Source organism: Narcine bancroftii, unplaced genomic scaffold, assembly GCF_036971445.1.
Source record: "Narcine bancroftii isolate sNarBan1 unplaced genomic scaffold, sNarBan1.hap1 Scaffold_1103, whole genome shotgun sequence".
In the NCBI taxonomy this organism is placed as follows: Eukaryota; Metazoa; Chordata; class Chondrichthyes; order Torpediniformes; family Narcinidae; genus Narcine; species Narcine bancroftii.
The window spans coordinates 75,164-96,646 of NW_027211842.1; the positions used below are offsets into that span (position 1 = coordinate 75,164).

The 21,483-nt window shown below is 43.0% G+C and overlaps 1 long non-coding RNA gene across 1 annotated transcript; it reads left to right on the forward strand.

Annotated features, from left to right (window-relative positions):
* The first annotated feature begins 6,285 nt into the window (after positions 1-6,285).
* LOC138750260 (uncharacterized) lies at positions 6,286-20,575 on the forward strand. Its single transcript, XR_011349208.1, has 3 exons — positions 6,286-6,422; positions 11,236-11,302; positions 20,399-20,575. It is a non-coding gene; the product is annotated as an uncharacterized lncRNA (long non-coding RNA).
* Positions 20,576-21,483: the final 908 nt, after the last annotated feature.

Genomic DNA, 21,483 nt, shown 5'->3' on the forward strand with positions numbered 1-21,483 from the left:
CTATAATTACAGTAATACCAAAGACAGGGAAAGATCCACTCGCACCAGCGTCATATAGACCAATATCTTTACTTAATACAGATTATAAGATAATAGCTAAACTATTAGCAAACATATTAGCCGACTATGTACCAAAAATAGCAATTCTAGACCAAACTGGATCTATTAAAAAAAGACGAACAACAGACAATATTTGTAAATTTATTAACTTAATTCATGCAGTCGAAAGAAATAAAACTCCAACAGTAGCGGTTGCTTTAGACGCAGAGAAGGCCTTTGACAGAGTAGAATAAAATTATTTATTCAAAATATTACAAAAATTCAGTTTACCAGAGAAATATATTAATTGGATTAAAGCATTATATAAAGGACCATTGGCGAAAGTGACAGTAAATGGATACATATCAAAGCAATTTTACTTAAGCAGATCAACAAGGCAGGGATGCCCACTATCACCCTTATTGTTCGCGTTAGCTATAGAACCACTAGCAGAATTGATAAGAACAGAAAATAAAATAAAAGGGATAAAAATAAAAGACAAGGAATATAAAATCAGTTTATTTGCAGATGACGTTATAGTATACATAACAGAACCAGAAATATCAATAAAAGAATTACAGAAGAAATTGAAAGAATATGGAGAAGTGTCGGGATACAAGATTAACGCAAATAAAAGTGAAGCAATGCCAATGAATAATGTGGATTTCTCAAAATTTAAGAAAGAATCACCATTCAGATGGCAAAAGCAAGCAATACGATACCTAGGTATACAAATAAATAAAAACCTCGGCCATCTATATAAACTCAATTATTATCCACTAATGAAAAAATTACAGGACAACTCAGAGCATTGGAAAGACTTGCCACTAACACTAATTGGAAGGATAAACTGTATTAAAATGAACATTTTCCCAAGGGTACAATACCTATTTCAGGCATTGCCAATACACTTGATGGAGAAATTCTTCAAGGAGTTAAAGAAAATAATAAGGAAATTTTTATGGAAAGGGGGGAAACCGAGGATAGCACTAGATAAATTAACAGAATGGTATAAACAAGGAGGCTTACAACTGCCAAACTTTAAAAATTATTATAGAGCCACACAATTAAGATACCTATCAGATTTTTATCAAACAAGGTAAAAGCCAGATTGGACTAGATTAGAACTAGATAAAATAGGGGAGAAGATACCCGAACATATATTATATAAATGGGAATAAAAATTGGTACAACTTAGGAATTCTCCAGTATTACATCATCTACTCAATATTTGGAAGAAGATTCATGTAGAAAGGAATAAAACAAATTACCAACTACCAAAACTAATACTGACGCAAAATCAGCTAATCCCTTTTACAATAGATAACCTTTCCTTTAGAGAATGGGAGAAAAAAGGGATCAAAAGAATAGAAAATTGCTTTTCAGGAAATAAATTATTATCCTTTGAACAAATGAAGGATAAATATAATATAACTCACGATACAGTGTTGGCATACTACCAACTGAAATCCTACTTGAAGGACAAATTGGGAAGCAGTCTGAAGTTACCAGAGGGAAGTAATTTTGAATATGTGATTACAGACACAATGATAATCAAAAAAATTATAACAAACATGTATATTAAATTACAAGAAAAGGAGAATGAGGAAACAAATGGTAAAACTAAACAAAAATGGGAACAAGATCTAAACATAAAGATAAAGAAGGAAACATGGGAGAAGTTATGCTTAGGAATTATGAGAAATACAATAAATACGAGGTTACGTATGATACAATATAACTGGATACACAGGCTATACATTACACCTCAAAAGTTAAATAAAGGGGACCCAACAGTATCTGACAGATATTTTCGCTGTAAAAAGGAAATGGGAAAAACAATTCATGCAATCTGGACATGTGAAAAAGTGAAAACATTTTGGGAAGATCTAAACCAGATATTAAATAAAATCACAAAAAGCAATATACCAAAAAAACCCAGAGATCTTCCTCCTAAGTAACATAAAAAAACAAAGAATTTGGACTTGATTTGGATGGTGCACAAAAAAGATTTGTTAGGATAGCCCTAGCTGTAGCAAAAAAATGTATTATGTCAGCCTGGAAATTAGAAGATAACTTGAGAATACAACAATGGTATATAGAAATTAATAAATGTATTCCATTAGAAAAAAATAACATATAATTTAAGAAATAATATTACAATATTTGAACAAATATGGGAGCTATACATGAAACATAATAGAGAAAACATACAGGAGACAGAAGGAGAAGAGAATGAGAAGAATTGACTGAGTGGAATTTCTTGTTTATTTTTATTGAGTGACAACATTGTTTGACGGGTTTAATGTATCTTAGATTCTGAACTTTAAATGAATGGGAGGGGAGGTAGGGAGGGTGGGATGGAAAGAGGGAGGAGGGGGAGAAAACGACACTGTATATATTTGAAAAGGAAAATGTATGTATCTTGATCAATGTGGTTTATAGTGTGAAAAATAAAAAATTCAAAAAAAAAACTCTGTCAGATACTGTGACACCAGGTTCACAGTGGGGAGAATGTTTAACATGATGTACAATAAACTGTAGCAGATACTGTGATACCAGGTTCACATTGGGGAGAATGCTTAACAGTAATGTGCAATAAACTGTAGCAGATACTGTGACACCAGGTTCACAATTTGAATAAGGTTTAACGGTGATGTAAAATAAAAAGTGGCAGGCAAAGTGACACCAGATTCAGAGTGGAGAGAGGTTTAATGCTGATGTATGGACGACTGAGATCGTTACTGTGACATTGGCTTCACAGCAGTGAAAAGGTTTAACAGTAATGTACGATAAACTGTGTCAGATATTGTGACACCAGGTTCACAGTTGGGAGAATGTTTAGCGAGATGTACGATAAACTATAGCAGATACTGTGACACCAGGTTCACATTGAGGAGAATGTTTAACAGTAATGTACAATAAACTGTGTCAGATACTGTGACACCAGGCTCATTGTATTGTTCATTTATCTTAATTACAACATCTAATTTATATGCTCCATTTTTTTGTGGTAACTTCCAAACATTCCATAAACTTCAATTCTAATCAGAGTTTTTTCATTTAAATAGGTCACCACTAAAAGCCCAAATCATTTGATCTCTTAAGTACACAGCACAAAATTAAATTCTTTACCTGGGTTTGGGTTCAATGTCACTTCAGTCTGCTTCATTATTTTTTCAGTCCCTCGTTTTGTGCTTTCTGCTTTGCCCAGCCGATTCGCCAAATGGGCATCCAACTCTGTCTTCTCAGCTTGACCCAACGTCTCTTCTGTAAACTTAAGGAAATTTTCACATCTGCATTTTCAAAAACAAAAATGACGCTGTGACTTGCAATTTCACATCATAATCCCACTTGCTAAACTTGCAAGCAACTGCAACACATTCTACAGCTGGAAAATTGCAAGAGAACTGCTTGGTTCAAGCAAAGATTCCACTCAGTCACCCCATTAAAGGCCTCCAAGTTAACAACAGATAGCAACCTGCAAGTTAAATACAAAGATCTGTATCAGGAATATTATCGGGGTTTTTAAAAAAAAAATCATTTCAAGTATTGAAAGAAAACACCTCAGGGAACACCAGGCTCTTGTTGAACAATTCTTGTTGTATTCCTCAAAATGGTTTGAATCTTGATTTCAAGCAGTGTCATTTGGTGAGATTGTTGGTCCAGAACAAACTCTGCCCACACACTCCCTTAACTACCTGCAAAGTCCTGGTTCAGGTCTGCTCCATGCTAAAGCTATCAGAACTTTTTTGAAGAGATAATGGAATTCAGATGCAGGTACGTTGAGTCAAAAACACCGTAATACTTCCCTGAACAACACACCTCTCTCCGAAAACCAACAAGAACCTTCCTGAGTGGTAATCATTTACCTTTCGAGCACCAAAGCCTGGTAAACTATATACATGTTCAATTCTGTCCACAGTATAAGAAAGGCCTGCAACAAGTGGACTTGGAGGAATGAGAAGTGAGATTGGACTATGAACCAAAGAACTTTTCTGAACTTAAACACACGTGCACTTAGAATTAGAAGTGGGGTAAGTTAAGTAAATTAAGTTAAAGTAGTAAAACAATGATAAGTTAAAATGTAAATCCGTGTTCACGTTTAAAGATAATTAAAATCAATTTTTGTTTCAGTAACCATTTGTCTTGGTGAATATCTATTGCTGGTTAGTTTTAGGATCCTCTGGTCTCGTAACACAGCACCAAGCTTCCGGTTATGATAATAGTCCAAAAAAGGACCCGGCATCTTTTACAAATTATTAATTGACTCTTCAATAATTTTTTGTAAATATCAACAAAACATAATATCATTTAACTGTTGTGTTTGTGTCGTTGGAGAATTCCCCTTCCATTCAATCAGAATTAGAGTTTTGGGTGCTGTATTTGAGAAAAGATGTGTTGGTGTTGGAGAAGGTCAGAGATGATTTATTGGAATGATATCAGGAATGAAAGGGTGAGTATATGAGGATCAATTGTCGACTCTTTGACTGTACTAGTTGGAGTACAGAAGGATAAGGGGGACCTCAGAGGCATTTCAAATGCTGGAAGGCCTGGACAATTAAAAACAACATTTGTTAAAGTATCGCTTTGTCTTGGTGATTTCCTATTGCTGCTAGGTTTTGGGGTCCTCTGGGCCTGTAACAGTCCCAAGATGAGGTCTTCTACTCCAGGACACCCAAAATGTCTTATTTCTTCAATAAATGCAGTTTCCCCCATACTGTCTTTGATAAAATCTGCACCCGTACCTCCAATTCTCTTTCTGCCCTTACCCCACCTCCTCTCCAGCCAAACAAGGACAGAATCCCTCAGGTTTCTCACTTACCACCCATCAGCTGCCACATCTGACACGTTAACCTTGAACACTTCCAACTTCAGCACCATCCTCTAACCTGCTCCACTCAGATCCTCTTTTCACAGGGGCACATCTTTCTGTGACTCCCTCGACGGCACTTTCCTCTCCACCCACCACCACCTGATGCACTTCCCATTGAAACCGCAGAAATTGCCAAACTTGTCCCTTCCTATCCTCTCACCTCCATCCAAGGCCACAATCAGACCTTCCAGTTGAGGCAGTGTTTCACATGCACCCCATCCAACTTAATCTCCTACATTTGGTTGACTCAGTTGACCTCGATATCAGCAAGACCAAATACAGACTGGGAGGCCATTTTGCTGAACACATGCACTCTGTGGATCTAAACTTGAGATTCCTGTGACCTACCATATCAATTCTCAAACCCTTCCAGCAACATGTCTGTTGGCCCCATCCTTCGCCAGGGTGAGGGTAAAAAATCTTAAAGAAAACACATTATATTCCTCCTGGGCAGCCTTAAACTCTATAGCATGAACACGAATGTTTCTAATTTTAAGCAGCGACTCACCTCTGACTGATTTCATTGTTTCCACTGCCCATTTGAATATAATCACTCCTTTAAGGTAGAAGAGTCGACATGGTGTTTTCCCCATATAGCTTGCCATTGAACAACTGGCAAAATTAAGCGGCAGTTATTGCAGAATGAATGGGGTTATTGATTAAAATCTGCCTGTGATTGAAAGTATTCTTGGACTGAATAGACATCTGGGACAAATGGCTATTTAAAGATAATCTGTACATGATTGTACATCCTAAAGTACAATGACTACTTCTATCCACTAAAGATTGTTAAAGAGCAAGAATAGACAATACAATCACGTAAAATTCCCATCCATACAGCACATGTATTAATACACAAAACAATCACACCTCCTTATTTGTCAGGAAGTGCCTACACTTCCCAAGGAGACTGAGGAAGTCTAGGCCAACAGCTCTCATCTTGAGATTTTACAGGAGCACAGTTGAGTCTCCTGTCTGGCTGCATCATTGGATGGTCCAGTAGCTGTAAAGCATCAGACAGGAATGATGCAAAGAGTTCTGAGGATTACTGGGGTATCCTTTTCTTCTGACGATGACATTAGTGGGAGTGTTGTTCAAATAGGGCTCACGGAATTGTGCAAAGACCATGACCATGCAGTGCACAGCATCTTTAACCATGTCCATCATCAAAATCAGGACTGCCAGGCTGGGGAATAGCTTCTTCCCACAGGGTGTGAGACGGGTATCTTGTAAGTGGGATAATCATCCAAAATATTTATATATGTAGCAGCTACTTTGATAGAGCTACTAAAGGAACACACATACACCAGATTAGTCAACACAAGACTGCTTTATACAGACTTTGCAGGCTTCTTTTATTTACAGCTTGTCCCGGGCTCCATGGGTCAAGGTGGGACATCATTATGAGTTTGCTGCCGATCCACGGGACCCTGTGAATGTTCTGCGCCTTCCGGCAGGAGAATCCACAGATCAGCATTCCATTCTTTGGCACGCAGCACCACGCGAGGTTTGTCAATTAAATGGATGTGTACCCAGCTCTCTGCCTTATGATTTCACGCACCCACCAAAGATCCTTGCCCACTCGGCCCACTAGTAGACAGCTGCTACACCAACCCCCCATCCTCACCCAGAACCGTCGCCAGAAACTAAACCACCAGCTGCATGCACCTTAGGTGGACCCCCTCGCCGTCTGGGCTGGGGGCACTGAAGAGGTGAAGCAGGCTTGAGTCTGTCCACACTAAACAGCTGTGAATTCCCACCAATGTCCAAAGTATAAAGAACCCATCTATCTTCACCACGTGGAAAGGGCCCTCATACGGTCATTGTAACGGGACTCCTGGGATAAAAACAAAATCAGTATCCAGGAGTGGTGGGGGAACATTCTGTTTAGGGGATCCAAGCCAGTGGTTAGGAAAAGGTTTGCTGATCGCGACACCATGTCGGATCTGCTGAAGGATGTTCAGATCAGAGTTGGTTGTGAAAGTCCAATGAAACTGTAAGGACCGTACCATAAACCATCTCTTCGGACAATGCAGACCTATCTTCCTTTTGGAGCCGTGCGCACTCCCAATGGAACCCAGGGCAACTCATCAACCTAATTGAGACCGGTGAGTTGGGCCTTAAGTGCGGACTTCAGTTGCCGGTGGAAACATTCCACAAAGCCGTTGGACCGTGGGTGAATTGTGTTCCGCGATCTGAAGAAATGTGGGTCGGGAAACCAAATCTAGCCATCCAATTGACGATGAATGCTCTGGCCTTTGTCTCAGTGTCACTGGATGTCAAAGGGACGGCCACTGGCCAGCGTGCGAAACGTTCTACGACTGTTAGAATGTTTCTCATGTTGTGAGATACTGGCAATGGTCCAAGCAGGTGCACATGCACGTGTTTCAACCGCCTGCGTACCGCCAGGAAAGGTTGAAGAGGTGCCTTAGTGTGCCGCTGAATTTTGGCAGTCTGGCAGGAGATACATGTGCAGACCCATTGTGTGACACCTTTTTTCAGACCGTGCCATACATATTTATTTGACATGAGCTTGAAAGATGTTCTGATAGATGGATGAGACAAGCTGTGTATCTGGTCAAAAAGATGTTGACTCAAAGATGGTGGAATCACTGGTCGAGTGTAGCCCAAAGACATGTCACAAAGTAAGGTTGGCCACCCAGCTGTGTCGCCCCCTGCTGTATGTCCAGGTTAGTAATGGCCGTACTGTATTCCTGTTCACTCTGTGAACAGAGTGAAATGCCGACCCTCCAAAACTAATCAGAAGTGCCATGTGGCTTGATATAATGCACGATATTTCATCTCCAATGGCCAAAGATGTCAGGAAAAGAACACGAGGAGTTGGCAATGGCCATCGACGTACTACTCAAGAACCACACCCAGGGCCGTACTCGAGGCATCAGGACTAAATGTCAAGGAAGTGTTGGGGTTAGGATGGGGGAAGCATTGCTGCATTGACTAAAGCGTCTTTGGCATTGCAAACTCAACCTCTGCCTCTGTTGTCCAGGGATCATCCCTGTGCTTTGTGGTGAGGATTGGAAACCATGGTCGAAGAATGTCAGCAGCTGCTGGAATGAATCGGTGACAGAAGTTTTTCATGCCCAAGAATTTCTGCAGGCCCTGAACCGTGGTAGGTGTTGGAAAAGCACAGACTGCCTCTACCTTGATGGTTAAGGGAAAGACACCATTGACCATGATCTTGTGTCCCAGGAAGTCGATGGTGGACTTGCCAAATTGACATTTGCTATGGTTGATTGGAATTCCTGCAGCCATTGGAACAGACAGCCTAAATGCAGTTGGTTATATCCTGTTCAGTTTGACTGGATTTGAGGACGTCATCCAAGTAGATGGAAGTGAACTCTGCCCAAAGCATCTATAAGATGTTGGAAAGTTTGAGCGGCATTCTTCAGCCCAAATGGTATCTTTAAGAAATTCAAAAAGCCTGAAAGGGGTAACAATGTCATCCTTATAGACCAGGATCTGACGGTATCCCTTGACAAGATCAACTTTGGAGAAAACATGGAAAATGTGCAGATGGGCAGCGAAATCTTGCATATGAGGGAGAGGGTAATGGGACACACCCTTGTCTGTTTTGGAGGTGTTGAAATTAGGAGATAATGATGGGAAATTCATTGAGCAGGACAGCATACGCATCTTTGTGCGGGGTATGCATCCCGAGGTAGGAAATTCTCCCTTTGCTGCATACCAGTGGGTATGGTTTCAAAGTGGTGGAAAGACCAATTTCCTCCACTTCACGTCTACTGGCAAATCATAGGACCTTCAAAAATTTGCACCCAAAATGACCTGTGCAACGGAAGACAATACGCAATTCCAACGGAATGTCACACCTCCTTTCCAAATCGTGACCTGTCCTTTGCTAAAGCAGGGAATTGTAGCACCATTTGCTGCTTGAAGAGCCAGGTGTTGTTATTTATGTTTTTTTTTCAAAATAGGTTGGTTGGATATTTGCACTTACTAGCGTCGTCTTGAAGATACAATAGGCCGGTCAGTACTTGTGCCAGATGCTGAGGCCCCGACTGGCAGCCGGCCTTTTCATTTCCTGCCTTTTTTCTCTAATAGGTAAATGGCTTTTTATGGGCTTTTTTCCCCATTGGAGATGGTAAAAACACCATTCTTGGTGCCCATCAGTAGGTTGATCCTTCTTTGACGGAATTGCAGATATAGGAGGCTTGTAGGACACGGTAGATGGATCTACTGATCAAAGAGGCTATTTGTGAGCAGACACTTGCGTTGGAGAATGATTGAGCCTGTCAGCCTCCCATGCTACATCATGGGGATGGCAGGAATCCATGTTAACGATTGGTATTGCGACACGACCTGGGAGTTTGGACAGGAATAGAGTCTCAAAAAGTAAACAATCAGAATGACCATCTGCTAATACGAGCATCTCATTCATTAGATCAGATGGATCCCTGTCACTCAGGCCCTCCATGTTTAAAAGCTCATGTCTAGTCAATTCCAGGAGAAATAGGCAGAACCTGGTTTAACTGCAGCCGTGGTGGCGGCATCTGCTGTTGTTGTGTCCATGATCACTGGAGATTCAAGCTTCGGCTGAATCTTGCATTCGTGGGGTCACCATTTCTGGCGGCAACTTTGGTACAGCTACTAAAGTCATATACATACCCACGTTAGTCAACACAAGACTGCTTTATTCAAACTTTACAGACTTCTTTTATAAACCGCATTACTTGTCAGGGAAGATATTACAGCGGTGCTCAGGCAAGAGACTGGAGGTCTCATCGAGGGAGGCAGTGTGGGTAAAACTAAAAAATAAGAAGGGTGAAGTTACTATTATAGGGGTATATTATGGGCCGCCAAATGGGAAGGGAGAACTTGAAGAGCAAATGTGCAAGGAATTAGCTGGAATGTGCAGTAGGAATAGGGTGGTGTTGGTTGGGGATTTCAATTCTCATAACATCAATTGGGAAACACAGTCAGTGGGAGGGCAGGATGGCTTAGAGTTCATACAACGTGTTCAGGACTGCTTTTTGCAGCAGTATGTGGAGATGCCCATAAGAGGGGGGGCAATGTTCGATCTGTGGTTGGGGAATGAAATGGGGCAGGTGGCTGAGTGAGTGTTGGGGAGAACTTCAGATCTTGTGATCATGGGTCCATTAGCTTTAGTTTAATTATAGAAGGGGATAGGTCAGGTTCAAAGTCGAAGGTCTTCGAGTGGGGGAAGGCCGTATTTGAAGAAATGAGATGAGATTTGCAGAGAGTTGTGTGGGCTGATTTTTTTGCCGGAAGGGATTTAGAGGAAAATTGGAGGGTATTAAAAGGTGAGATTTTGAGAGTACAGGATCATTATGTTCCAGTCTGGCCGAAAGGCAAGACCAAAAGTTCAAGGGTTTTCTTCGAGATAGTATGTACAAATATCTGGATAGGCAGGGATTGATCAGTAGCACCCAGCATGGGTTTGTGAAAGGAAATTCACGTTTGACAAACCTTGAGTTTTTTGAAGAGGTGACAAGAAAAATGGATAAAGGTAGGGCGGTTGACGTGATCTCTTTGGATCTTAGTTAGGCTTTTGATAAAGTTCCGCACGCAAGGTTAGTTAGAAAGGTTCAGTCACTAGGGATTAATACAGAGATAGTGAGATGGGTTGAGAGGTGGCTGTAAGATAGACAGCAGAGAGTCAGGATGGAAGCCTGTGATGAGAGGTGTGCCTCAGGGATCAGTGCTGGGTCTCGTTGTTTATCATTTATATTCATGATTTGGATGAGGGGATGGTTAATTGGGTAAGCAAATATGCAGATGATACAAAAATAGGGGGAAAAATGGATAGTGAGGAAGGTTTTCTTGGATTACAGGATTTGGTTTGTTTGGAAAAGTGGACTGAAAGATGGCAGATGAAATTTAATGTTGACAAGTGTGAGCTGCTGCATTCCGGAAAAAAATAACCAAAATAAGACATATGCAGTTTAGGGAGGGTGTTGAGGAATGCAGAGGAACAGAGGGATCTTGGAGTTATGGTACAGAGTTCATTGAAGGTGGATTCCCAGGTAGACAGGGTGGTTAAGAAGGCATATGGCAAACTGGCCTTCATCCATGTGTACATGGATATGAGAGGGTTGGAGGGATATGGATGGAGAGTGGTGGGGGGGAACTAGTGAGTTGTTCAAGTGAACCAGCGTGAACTCAAAGGGCCGATATGGCCTGTTTCCATGTTGTAAACTGTTAAATGGTTAAATGTGCCTGGTTCCATGAGACATGGTGAGACATCATTAAGAGTTTGCTATCGATCCATGGGACCAGCAGGTTTAAATTAAGCCCTGTGAATGTCCTGTACCTACCTGCAGGCAACTCCACAGATCAACATGCCATTCCTCGGCATGCAGCACCATGTGCATGTGATCCATTAAGTGGGTGAGTACCCAGCTGTCTGTTTTATGGTTTTGCGCGACGTCGGAGAACCGTGTCAGCGACGGTTGACAATGTGGGCTGTGCGCCCTCTTGGCCCACTACATTTATTTATTTAGATTATTCATGTGGTCATTACGTGCTGCATATTGTGTGTTTTTGTGCAGACACCATGGTAGTTTTGTCGGGTTGCAGATGTACGACCAAGTGCATCACTCCATAGATTCACAGAACATTACAGCACCGATACAGGCCCTTTAGCTTTTCTAGTCTGTGCCAAACTCTTATTCTGCCTCGTCCCACTGACAAGCATCCAGTTCATCGCCCTCCATCCCCCTTGTATCCCAAATTCTTCAATGCTAACATTGAGCTCACATTTCCTGATGCAGCTGGCAGCTTGTTCCACTCTCCCACCACCTTGCGTAGAGAAGTTCCCACTCCTGTTTCCCCTAAACTTTTCCCCATTCATCCTTTGCCCATGTATTAACGATTTCTCCAAGAGGTGGAGTCTCAAGAAAACAACCTCTACCCTCAAGGACCCTCACCACCCAGGCCAGGCATTCTTCACCCTGCTATCACTAGGGAAACAGGTCCAGGAGCCTCAAGATGAACGCCCAATTGTACAAAAGCAGCTTCTCTCCTTCTGCCATCAGATTTCTGAATGGACAAGGAACCACAGATACTCCCTCACTTACTCTTCATTTTGCACAAATGGATTTCTTTTTTTAAAATGTAATTTAGAACAATATTTGCCCCTATATTGCTGCCACAAAACTACAAATATTGTGACATGTTCATCACAATAAATTTTTAATTCTGAACACTGCGCGTACATCAGATAACAATCATAGCTCAAAAAACAATTTCAAAAGATGAATTAACTATTTCCATGCACCCTTCCCTTTTATGTCTATTTTTCTCAACCCACTCCATGATCGAGACATCTCCACCTAACCCAACCCACATTTCTTCTCCTATTCAAAGAACTCAGTAATACACCAAGGCAATAAAATAAAAACTCAATGCTGAAAATACTCAGCAGGTCATCTACTGTAAAAATAATTGGAGTTAAAACCTTCAGGTCGATAACCTTTCACTGGGATTCAGAAAGAATATCAAATTAACCTGATTCTCTTTGCTGAGAAAAAAGAAGAGGGGAAATAACAAATTCAATATGTGGGATCAAAAGCCCGAGCAGCAGAAATGGCAGTGGTGCTGGATGAGTGGAGTCGACTCATTGATCAACATCCTCTGGATGGAGGGGTAAAGGATAAACAAGACGAACATGATGCCGTCACTGTGAGGTACAATACGACAGCTGCAGAGAATCTGAAATGAAGGAATGGTGAAAATACTTGTTTTTGGATCAATGTGACAAAATTTGACCTGACAAAAGAAAACAAAATTGTTTTGCTCTGCCAGAATTCTCTAGATCAAGGGGCACAATAAAATAGTTCAGAAGCCAACATTACGAAATTGAACAGTGAAGTTAAAGAAATCGGCAGCAAGGGATAAAGCAGAGTTACATAATTCCCTGAAAATGGTAATAAATATGAAGGAAAGTTTGATAATAAATAGTCTCCCTTGCAGTTGGGGTACAATGTGTTTCTTGAGATCAGAGGAATCCTGGAGCCAGGACCAAGAGATCTTATGAAACCCAAGGATTTGATTGAGTTGTTGGGCTAGTTGGATGTGGAAGGGCTGAAGGGTCTCCTGCTCCTTCCACTGCCTCTGTTTTCTGTATTGCGATGCTGATTGGGTGCGCCTGTGTGTTTGCTCGCTCGCTGATTGGTTGCTTCAGTTGCGCAAGCCAATGGGTTGATTCGGTGTGTCCGCTATTGGATTGGACGCTGAAGTCAGGTTGCATTGATGGGCGGATTCATGGGCTGATTGGCTCTTGCTGTGAGGAGGCGGGATGTTGGCGGCGGCGTCGTCTGCTCGGAAGGAAGACAGGGTTCTAAAGACATCTTTTGTCATCTTGGCCTTTATTAATTAACATACTGAAAATAGGAGTTGGGAAGTTATGGTGAGGTTGTATAAGATGTTGGTGAGGCCACATTTGGAGTATTGTGTGCAGTTCTGGTCGCCTAGCTACAGGAAAGGTATTAGTAAGATTGAAAGAGTGCAGAGAAGATTTACTAAGACGCTGCCAGATCTTCAGGAGTTGAGCTACAGGGAAAGGTTGAACAGGTTGGGACTTTATTCCTTGGAGTGTCAAAAAATGAGTAAGAAATTGCTTAAAGTGGAATATGAATGGGAAAAAGGCTGAGAAAGACTGCAGTGGACACAATTGTGAAGGAAATATTTTGCTTGAGAAAAATTGTCATTGGCCCATTTCCTCGGGAGTTATGAAACCATGCACAGAACAAGTCAATGAGGTACGATTAAAAAAGTGGTTTTCAAACTTTCTTTCCACTCACATCCCACTTTAAGTAATCCTCTACTAACAGAGCACTTCTGGCATAGGGATTAAGTAAAATATGAGCTGGGGAGTGGGGGGGGGAGTTTGAAAATCACTTCTCTCGATGAAAAGGTTTCTCCATCTCCGTATTAAGCAGACATCCTTTTATTATGAGGTTGTGCCCACTGGTCCTAAACTCTCCCACTCCTGGCAAAATCCTCTCTATCCAGCCCTTTCACTATTCATAAGATTTCAATGAGGTCCTGCCTCATCCTTCTAAACTCAGGCAAGTCCAGGCCCAGAGCCATCAAATGCTCCTCAAACATTATTCCTCTAATCCACAGGATCCTTCTTGTAAACCACCTCTGGGCCATCACATCCTCTCTTAGAAATGGGGCCTAAAATTGCTAACAACACTTACAAGATCAGGACAACCAGAAGGTGGTCACGGGAGGGGAAGCCAGCTGCAGGACTGCCTAGAGTCCCTGGATTGGATCGTGTTCAAGAACTCACCTGAGAAACTGAATCACTGTACCAGGACCATAGCGAAATTTATCAAAACAGCTGTGGACGAGGGTGTCCCCACCAAATTGTTCAGGGGATTTTCTCAACCAGAAATCCTGGATGAACAACAATATCCAGAAATTGCTGAGAGCCAAATCACAGTTTGGAGATACAGATACACAAGGAGCCAATACGAACCATGGAAACCCATCTCGCAGATGGTGGAGATTCACACGAGAATGGAAACAACAAAGGATACCCGTCAGCTGTGACAGGGGCCTAAATGACATAAAGTGCTGCATAAACAAATCTGGTGCAGTGGGAGGCGGCAAAGCCTCACTCCACATAAACTCAATGCCTTCTACACCTGATATGACCACTAGTACAGGGAAGAACCACTGCACACCCCCCCCCCTACATCTCTTGATGATCCGCTGCTATCAGTAACCAAAGATGACAACATGGGCTGCCTTCAGGAGAGTGAATCAAAGGAAAGGATCAAGCCTGGATGGAGAACCCAGACGAGGAATGATAACGTGTGTTGACCAACTGGCCATGGATATCTTCAACATCTCACTCTGACAGGGTGTGGCACCCACCTGTTTCAAATAGGCATCAAACATACCAGTTCCAAAGAGTGGGATAACCTGCCTAAATGATGATTGACGAGTGACACTCACATCCAGTGATGAGGTGGATTGAGGGGCTGGTGTTGAAGTACATCAGCTCCTGTCCAAGGGGCGACATGGATCGATTCCAATTTGGTTAATGCAGTACCAGACCTATGGCAGATGCCATCTTCACTGGCTCTGCCAAAACCCTGAAACACCCAGACGACAAAGGTGCATCCATCAGAATGCTCTTTATTGACTAGAGTCTGGCATTCCAAACCATCCTCCCATCAAAGATGATGAGCAAATTCCAAAGTCCTGGGACTCCATAACATACTGTGCAATTGGATCCAGAATTTCTTCATCTCCAGGCCCCAATTAGTGTGGATTGGCAAGAACAACTCTTCCAAAATCTCCATTAGCTCCCAAACACCAGAGGGTTGCATATTTCACCCCTGCTCGACTCGCTTTACATCTACAGCTGCATGGCTTGGTATGACGACACCATCTACAAATTCACTGACGATAGCACAGTCATGAGCTGCATGAGGAGGGCAACGAGTCAGCATTCAGGAGGGAGATTGAAAGCAGGGTTCAATCATGGACCAACAACAACTTCGCACTCAATGCCACCAAAACCAAGGAGATGATTGTCGACTGTAGGAAGAAAAAAAGATGGACACTGCCTGAATTGGAATGGTTTTGGTTTTGATATACACACACACACACACACACACACACACACACACACACACACACACACACACACACACACACACACACACACACACACACACACACACACACACACACACACACATATATATTTGTGCAGAGTGGAGTTAGAGTGAAGTAAAAAGTGTTGTTATTAATCTTTACCAATTAAAATTATTGTTTGAAGATGCCATTGTCCTGTGAATTATCATGGACTATTTTGTGCGAATATTAATCTTTAAAGTTACAATAGTTGATATATATTATCAAGTTATTTTGTGGGTTGGATTCAGGGTCACACACACAATCCTTTGAGATGCCAGAAGGCAAGCCATGTACACAGATGAAACGTCTGATCATTCAGCATCTGAAACCGAAAGAGGAAAACCTTCATGATGGTCCTTGAGATACTGGAGTGTTTGCTTTATTAAAAACGGAAGAATTTGTGTAATCAGGAAAGACTGCTGATCAAATCGAGAGACCATCTGTTGATTATCTGTGTTCTTAAAATTGAAACTAAGTCAATAGAGTGCTGAGAGATGGCAACTGTTCGAATAAGCGAGTTCTTGATTCAAGGCTGGAGTCCATTGGCTCATGATTCATACTTTTGAAGAGGCTGAATGGACTTCAAAGGCAGAAATGACGGCACGTGTCATGGGATGAGCCATTCTGGAGAAACATTACAAATGAGAGGCAGAAGATGTTGTCCATGCTGTGGGGAAGAGAGGATTGAAGGTACAGTCATCAGAGAAGGTACAGATACATCGTCTTCTCCTTTCACCAGGAGTAACAAGTGGATTTTGAAGGAGGAAGACCATTTCTAACCATCTCTTTGAGATCAAGAGAGCAGCCTCGTTGAGACCGTGGAAATGGTCACTTTTGATGAATTAAGCCAAAGTAATCTTGCATTTGCAACATAACCATTTTTAAATGGAGACTTAGTTCAGCCCTTGACTGAGTTGATGAAATCTTGGTGGAAGAAAATAGCCACTCCACTGTCTCTTTGAAAAGACAACAGATTCATCATGTGGAACAGATTCTGAAACCTCCCTGCAAGAGAGGAAAATAAACTCTCGCAGAGTAAGTTTCAGAGCAATGATTTTTCATCCAAGAAATTCAGACGAGTTTGAAAGAGGACCGATGACGAGGTTTTGAAATCCTTCAGTTGCTTTTGCCACAATTTAAAGAAATCGACATGGTGTCAAACGACTCAAATCCAGATACAACCCTTCACAAATTGAGCTCTTCCAGCTCCATTGGGTTCAACCAGCGAAAGATGAGGGGGTAAAGCCACAGGGTTAGAGAGAGTCAGCAGGTCAAACAGACATAGAGCAAAGAGAAAGAGACATCAAACACATTATGGGTTTCTCCCTTCATCAAGGAAAGATGAGGAAGAGAAGGTCAGAAATGGGACCATTAAATTGTGGGGGTGGAGGGCAGGTGGAAGCCAACACACACAGAGAGGGGACTTGGGTACCTGGGGAAAACAGGCGGTTCCCTCCCCCTGCCCTTCTCCCCCTGCCCTTCTCCCCCCGCCCTTCTCCCCCCGCCCTTCTCCCCCCGCCCTTCTCCCCCCGCCCTTCTCCCCCGCCCTTCTCCCCCCGCCCTTCTCCCCCCGCCCTTCTCCCCCCGCCCTTCTCCCCCCGCCCTTCTCCCCCCGCCCTTTTCCCCCCGCCCTTCTCCCCCCGCCCTTCTCCCCCCGCTCTTCTCCCCCGCTCTTCTCCCCCCGCCCTTCTCCCCCCGCCCTTCTCCCCCCGCCCTTCTCCCCCCGCCCTTCTCCCCCCGCCCTTCTCCCCCCGCCCTTCTCCCCCGCCCTTCTCCCCCTGCCCTTCTCCCCCTGCCCTCCCCCTCCTTGCCAAGCCTCCCCCTCGCCCTCCAACACCCACTTCACCCTCCCCCTTACCCCTGCCTGGCCCTGCCCCCTCCCCTCCTTGACCTGCCCCGCCCCCTCCGCTCCCGCCCCTCCCATCCCCCTCCCCTCCCCGCTCCCTGCACCGACGCCTCAGCTCCACCCAAACACCCCGCCGGTACCGGCCACTCCCGGGTGGGGCCCGGCGGGCTGCGGGTCGCCCGCTTTCCCTGGACCGTGTGGCTGAGGAAGGTCCAGGCGCCGCCGCCAACTTCATCCCATTCGCGCCCGCGGCGACGCGACGGACCCCGATCAGACGCCGCCGCCGCCAACGTCCCGCCTCCTCACAGCAAGAGCCAATCAGCCCGCGAACCCGCCCATCAATCCAACCTGACTTCAGCGTCCAATCCAATAGCGGCCTCACCGAATCAACCCATTGGCTCGCGCAACTGAAGCAACCAATCAGCAAGCGAGCGAACACACAGGAGAACCCAATCAGCATCGCAAGACAGAAAACAAAGGCAGTGGAAGGAGCAGGAGACCTTTCGGCCCTTCCACTTACAACTACCCCAACAACTCAATCAAATCCTTGGGAAACACAGGATCACTTTGTCTTGGCTCCAGGATTCCTCTGATCTCAAGAAATACATTGTACCCCAACTGCAAGGGAGACTATTTATTATCAAACTTTCCTTTATATTTATTACCGCTTCCAATTTAATGGAGGACACAAGTGGTAGTGTCAGCCAGCTGGACTGCCTCGGGGAACCTCATGGAGCAGGCAATCATGGTGAGACGGTAACTCATCCCGTGGGAGGCCGGTAGTGACCCTACAATGTCATTGTAGATATGGCTGAACCTATGTGGTGCTGGCTCGAATGTCTGGCATGGTGCCTTCACGTATGTCTGTATTTTGGTCATCTGGCAGAGTGTGCAGGCCTTGGCCCACTGACAACCTGTTTCTGGAGGCTCAGCAAGACCAACCGATTGACCACCATTTTGACAGTACTGATGGCCGGGTGCGTCAGATTTTGCACCTCATCATAAAACTGCCATCTCAATGCTGTCGGCACGATGAGGTGGGGTTTGCCATTGGAATGTCGCAGAGGAGCGTCTACTTACCAGGATCGATGTTAACATCCTCCAGCCTGAGCCTGGACATTGCTGTCTTGCTTGCAAGGATCTCAGGGTCATCCTGCTGTCCCCTGCCGAGGGCTAAGTAGTCTATTCACTGGGACAGGGCCTGGATAGACTTGATTGCGGGGATGAGGCAGTGCGTCACACACGATGTGTTGAATGTCTGTAGTGAACTCAGACTCATATGAGAGGAGTCGCTGCTGCTTGGCCGACCACAGGTCTAACACTTTATGGAAGGCAAATATTAATGGCTTCTGGTCAATGAAGACACTGAATTGTCTACCTTCCAAAATTACCTTAAGTGCCTGACTGCCAGGTACAGCACCAATTGTTCTCAGTCAAAGACGCTGTATTTGAGTTCAGGTGGCCAGAGGTGTCTGCTAAAGAAGGACAGGGGCTGCCATTCCCCTTTGATGAATTGCTCCAGTGCACCCCCTACTGCTGTGCAGGAAGCATCTACTGTGAGAGTGGTGGGTGTCTCTGGCCTGGTGTGTACCACAAGGGTTGTGTTGGCCAGTGCGTCCTTGGCCTTCTGGACGCCTCCAAATCCTATTGTCCCAGGTAATGTCTTTACCTTTCTCCGCATGATGAGGGCCACGGGGGGCGTGGCAAGATGGCGTAAGGATCAGACGTGCCTTCCAGTCCTCTCCTGACTCTATCTTAGTGTTTTGTCTAGAAATGCCCGTTAAAATTCTTTAAAAGTTTAGATAACTTCAGTGCTGTTAATTTAACTTATGATGGTAAAATTGGTGGAAAAGAGCAAAAAAAAACGACAACAGATTATCAAAAAACTACATTTTCCAAAAGTTCAAGTTTTGGAGCCTACCTACAGGAAAGACATCGAGACTCAGCCTGAAATGGATCCCAGGAGAAAGGTACAGCTTTCGGATGTAGAGTTCAATATTACATCGGTAGAGCCCCCTAAAGAGGGCGCCAAACAGCCTTTAGAACAAAGAGTTACTCAGGTTCGCACATGTGCAGTTATATCTGACGGCAATGTTATGAATGAACCACTTGTAGTAACATCAGTTGAAGTACCGGCTGGGGAAAGGCATTTGTCAACTGTAGCGGTGGCACTGCAAACTGCACCTTTTGAGATAAAAGAACCTATACAACTTGATGGATGGGGAAAACCCCGGCCAGCGTCCTCCAGTCATTGCTGGAGAGGCTGTGGCTGGGGTTCCACACGCAGCTATACTACAAGGAAGGCAACCAGAATGAAGGAAGCAAAAGAAGACCCTTTGGTTATGCAGAAGAAGCAGGAATCTGTTGAACCAGAATCTCTTCCAATTGAAAAGATTCTTGTGAATCTTGAATCTAAATTATCTTATACAATGCAGGGATTATCCAAGATTATGACTGAACTTGGTACTAGGTTTAATACTCTGTGGTGAAAATACATTCTCAACAGATGGCTGAGTTTGGAGCTTTTAAGCTTGAAGTGAGAGATAAATTTAATTCGTGTGAAGAAGATATATACGAAATACGAGATCATGTTTCAGATGTGACCAAAATGGTCAAAGACTTACAAACTCAAAATAAAGATTTGGTGAAAAAGATTGATTATTTGGAAAACCAATCCAGACGGAACAATATAAAGATTATTGGTTTGCCGGAAGGAATGGAGGGACCAGACCCAAGAAAATTTTTTACTGAATGGATTCCGCAGGTGCTGGGTCAAGAACATTTCCCGGAAGATATAATACTGGAATGTGCTCACAGAGCCTTGCGTAGAAGACCTATTTCAGGTCAAAGTCCAAGACCTGTTTTGGTTCGTTGGTTGAATTATTACGACAGAGAAATAATTTTACGAGTGGCTATTAGAAATGCACAACAGAGAAAATCACCCTTGATGATTCAAAATAATCGAGTTTTCTTCTATGCAGATTTGAGTCAAGAAGTTATGTTCCAATGACGGGAATTCAATTCTGCTAAAGAGTTGTTGTGGAAGAAAGGTTATAAGGCAACCTTTAGATATCCAGCTGTTTTGAACGTTTTTCAAGGTGGTTGCCAACCAAAGTTCTTTGATTCTCCAAAGGAAGCTATAGCATTTGCTCAATTGCTGCCAATTACTCGGTTTCAACAGAGACGTAGTCGCCGCGATCTCTAAGGAGACAAGAGATGGAAGAAAAGAGTCGTGCTCCAAGAAGGAATGGTTGTAATGGTGACTCGGCAGTTGGAGCTGATTAAAAGAAGAGTTGTTCTTTTTTTTTTATTTTTTTTTTAAAAATGAATATTAAATAATGATGATGTTAGTTTAAGATGAAGTGAGAGTTGGGGGAGAGAACTGGATGGGCACTATTTCCTGAAAGTCATCTGCTACGTGTGAGTTATCTCACACCCATTTTTTTTGGGAGTTACCGCATTGCGTGGTTTAGACGGGAGGGGGTATTTTTAACCTCCTACCTGTTTTTTTTTTCTTTTTTTGTATTATTAGATTAAAGAGTTAAGGGTTTTCTTTTGTGTTGAAAAAAAAAGCATAAGAAAGTATTTGATTGTTTAAAAAACTAAAAATTCATGTGGTTTTTTTTGTAAAGTTTATTCAGTAGATCAGGAATTTTTGAAATTTAAATGTGAATGGGATGGATAAATTTTTTTTAAATATTTTTTCTTTAACTTTAAGGTGAAAGGAGTGGTAATTCTGGTGCATATTATTTTGCTATTTTAGTTATAGAACGAAGGGAATAATGGTGAAAGTTATAAATTAAATTGTACAATTCTTAATGAGGCTTGAATTTTGTTTGTGGCTTATGCTCTATTTGTTGAAGATATAGATTTCGTTGTAGATGTATTTTTATTATTTGGATATCTGAATTTTAACATAATGATTGGGGATATTTAAATGTGGTATTGGAGCTTTTATTGGGTAATTATTCAAGGTTAAAAGGGAAAAATGGTGGAAGAGTACCAAATTTGAATTCTACAATGTTTAATGAGTTTGGAATTTTGTTTTAAGATGGCAGTTTATGTG